This window comes from Cicer arietinum, chromosome 4 (assembly GCF_000331145.2).
Source record: "Cicer arietinum cultivar CDC Frontier isolate Library 1 chromosome 4, Cicar.CDCFrontier_v2.0, whole genome shotgun sequence".
NCBI classification, from domain to species: Eukaryota; Viridiplantae; Streptophyta; class Magnoliopsida; order Fabales; family Fabaceae; genus Cicer; species Cicer arietinum.
The window spans coordinates 36,635,353-36,639,105 of NC_021163.2; the positions used below are offsets into that span (position 1 = coordinate 36,635,353).

Sequence of the window (3,753 nt, forward strand, 5' to 3'; positions counted from 1 at the left end):
AGAATCATATTTAAATTTTAGTCTTTACAAATTTTTGATATGTTGCAAAGTAGTCCCCCGAAAACAATGCTACGAAGGTTGAAGAACCGTCATAGATGGCACATTGCGGTGGTTACAACTATCGCATACAATCTTTTTAATTGTCTCAAACATACATTTTTCATGTAGCATTATCGGACAAAATTATGTGTCAACAAGTTTATCTACAAAGTGAAATAAAATACACGAAAAGTATGTTTATATAGATGAGTTAAATACACTAAATACATGGATTGAATTATTTTATTTGTTGGGATATTTTTAAATTTTTTAAAGTTTTGATGTAAAACTATAAATATAAAATGAAAAGTGTTACTACTAAAGTATTGAGGGACCAGTTGGCAAAATCTAAAACAATATACGGACCAATTGGAAAATTATGAATAATATAGGGAACAGATTATATAATTTATAAATTTTTAGGGGTCGATCTATAAATCTATAGGAATTAATATGTAAAGTTTGATTATTTAAGAATCAATTTGCACAATATTTTGAGATTCATATTATACTCATAAAGTAAGGAAGAAATTCTAAATTCTTATATTTTTGTGTGGTCTAGTTTTGTCGTCCAAACACACTTAAAAAATAATACAATGACAAGATTGAGTAAATAATAGAGTATATAGTTTTCATTTTATTCTTGAGTATATAGTTTCTAAATAAATCAAGATAACTTGTGGATGGAACAAGCAAAATTTGAAGAACCAACATGGTTTGCAATGCATAGAGGTTGAAAGTGTCCATCTTTGTACCAAATGGATCGTTCTTGGATAAACTCACGAACAAATGTGTCCAACATTTCCTTAGTAACGTGCATCAACACTACCACATGTGCAATATTTCCATTGCATGCCAAATTGCACCTACCAGTAAAGATATCATCTAAGGGTTTTTCAAAGACAACTATGTTGCTAAATTCATTTACATTGCACCAATTCCAGCATCACGTAGTTGATCCAATAAGTAATGTGCATTAATTATGCATTTATGCACTTCGTTCTTAAGCCCTATTAAACCTTTTCTTTTTAGAGCATACCAAAGCAATATTGGAGCATGCCCACAACGGCTACCAGTGATTGTGGCATCTCTTGAAGCAATTATTTCAACATCTCTAGATAATGCATTAATGTATTTCAAACGAGTTATCACAACACCACAAGGATATGGGCATCCCAAAAATTTATGACCTGAAATTGTTAAGCTATCAATTGGTTTCTTGAAGCTAATCCTTTGAGCCAACTGTCCAATCACCAAAATGATAAGTTAGATGAAATCATGATAATTAAGTCTTCTTTTGTTGTTGTTGTTGTTGTCAATAGATAGAAAAATAGATAAAATAGTAAATAAATTTGCCCGCAACTCGAGATCTTGGATTCGAATCTGGACATCGCATTCAGTCTAACAATATCGACATTCAGTCTAACAATATCGACATTTGTCAGTTGAGTTAACCCTTACGATTTAATAATTAATTAAATAATTCTAATCCTTAAATTAAAATAATTAATTAAGTAATTCTAATCCTTAAATTAAATAATATGAAGTCCAACTCAAATTCTAAGATACTATTAAAGCATACCCAATATGAATCATCTATAAGACTCCCCTATGATTAAAACTCACCTAGAATAATATTGAGGTTTGTTAATTAACAATAAAACTGAAAATATATTTTATAACAAGATTTTCTTTTAAATCCTAGCAAATATTTTAAAGACACAATTTAAGAAGTATCCCGTAGAATTGAATGTTTACAATAACATATATAAAAGTATTAACTGTTTTTATTGAATATAAAGTATTAACTGTTTTTATTGAATATTTTTATAGGTGGTAATTCACTTCAAGAGCAGTTTTTCTAAATCTTATTTTGTTTGATATAATTTTAACTCACATTTTTTATAAAAGGAAACATGATACCAAATAGAGCTCCATCACAGTGAATGTAGAATCGATCACGAGTAAAACCACATTTTTTCAATGTTTGTATTACAGTATCAAGATCATCAATACCTCCTTTCATAGTTGTCCCTACAACAAAAGCAACCCTTTAAGTTGATGAAGTGTATCAATAAATTTTGTGCAAATGTGCATGCTAGATTGTGTTAATATACTCAGAATGTCCCAAATATAACTAAAAATATGTATATAGTTTTGAAAGACAATTTAATTAAACAAGACCCAAGAGGAGACCTATGTTTATTGATGATGGCTGGTTTGTCCTTGTGAGCAAGTAGAGAAGCCTCTAATTCAACACAATCAATTTCACCAGATAATAAAGAGCCAACCTTCACACACTGCATTCTATACATTCTTGCTATTTTGAATATTGAATAATGTGAATCTTGTGAGGTATATAGAATTCCATCTGGAAATTGTTCTCTCCTGTATATGAATTAATTAATACATTATATTTTCCAAATATATATATATTTATAATATTAAATATACTTTTGAAATTCTATTTAAAACTGACCCTACTAAAATTCCATGAAGATTGCCTTCAGTTCCACCAGTTGTGACATATCCTCACTCTTCTCTATTCCCCATAGTTCAGCAAACCAATCAAGCACACCAACTTCAAATTTTGATGAATTTAAAGAGAAACTGCTTCCAACGAATGGATCACCAGCATTGTTCAAGTGAAAATGAAACAGCGAAGCTAATGCGTCATAGTTGAAGTCTTGATTAGTGGGGTATCCTAGCAACATCAAACTTAGTTAATTATTTAATGCGTCACATTATTTAAAAAATATATTTCTAAAAAATTATTAAAATGAAGAGTTTTTTTGTTAATCATTTTATAAAATTTTATTGTAATAAATAGATGAAATAATTAAAATAATATTTTATGATAAATTATTTAAAGTCAACCTAAGTTACGCAAGCTGCACTCGTTTAGAGTGTCCGTATAATGAGTTATTATTGCCTTCAAATTGGCATCTGTTTCTCCAATGCATTGGTTGATAGCAAGGTTTGTGTTTGTGTTTGTAATATTAATGTTCTCTTCATCGATGTTTTCCTGTCTCTCTTCTTCCCTTGCGAGCTTGGCATTGCTGACAACCATCGAAAACGTGTTGTTTTCATCTAGACTCCCCATTATTAGAAAATACAATTCAAAACAAGATTTAAAGGTTGCTAATGAAGGTTATTTCCATAAACGTTTCTTTCTCTCTAGGTGGGTGTGTAGAATGGGGCGAATATGGGTGATTTTATAGAGAGTTGTGTGGTGTGTGATCCAGCTAACCCAACGTTGTGAATCAAAATAATTGAATTTAAATTTAAATTGAAAGGTGATGTGAGATGTCTCATGTTACCTAATATCCTATTAGGCTTTTCATATTTATAAATTAATGGTTGTGATATACCTACATCTATCATTTTCATATATATATTTAACATTTTGTTTTTTCTCAATATAATTCATTAAAAATAAAAATGATGAATTTAGTACCAAACTCACAACACCTAAGTTTGTTGGAAACAGAGAACGTTCTTGAAAAAGTATTAGATACAGAGAACGTTCTCTATATTGAAAGTTTTGTAATTTGAGTTTAACAATGATTGTATGTAATTACTAACTAATTAACCACTTGTTTAGTTAGTTAGTTAGGTAGAAGTTAGTTAAATAGAATGTGATCTAAGCTATGTATAAATAGCATAACTATTTCAATAAAATTAGAACACATTTACATCAATTCATTTTTCTAG

The 3,753-nt window shown here is 29.3% G+C and overlaps 1 pseudogene; it reads right to left on the reverse strand.

Moving 5' to 3' along the window:
- Positions 1–617: 617 nt before the first annotated feature.
- On the reverse strand, positions 618–3,142 carry LOC101492299 (serine decarboxylase 1-like; annotated as a pseudogene).
- Positions 3,143–3,753: the final 611 nt, after the last annotated feature.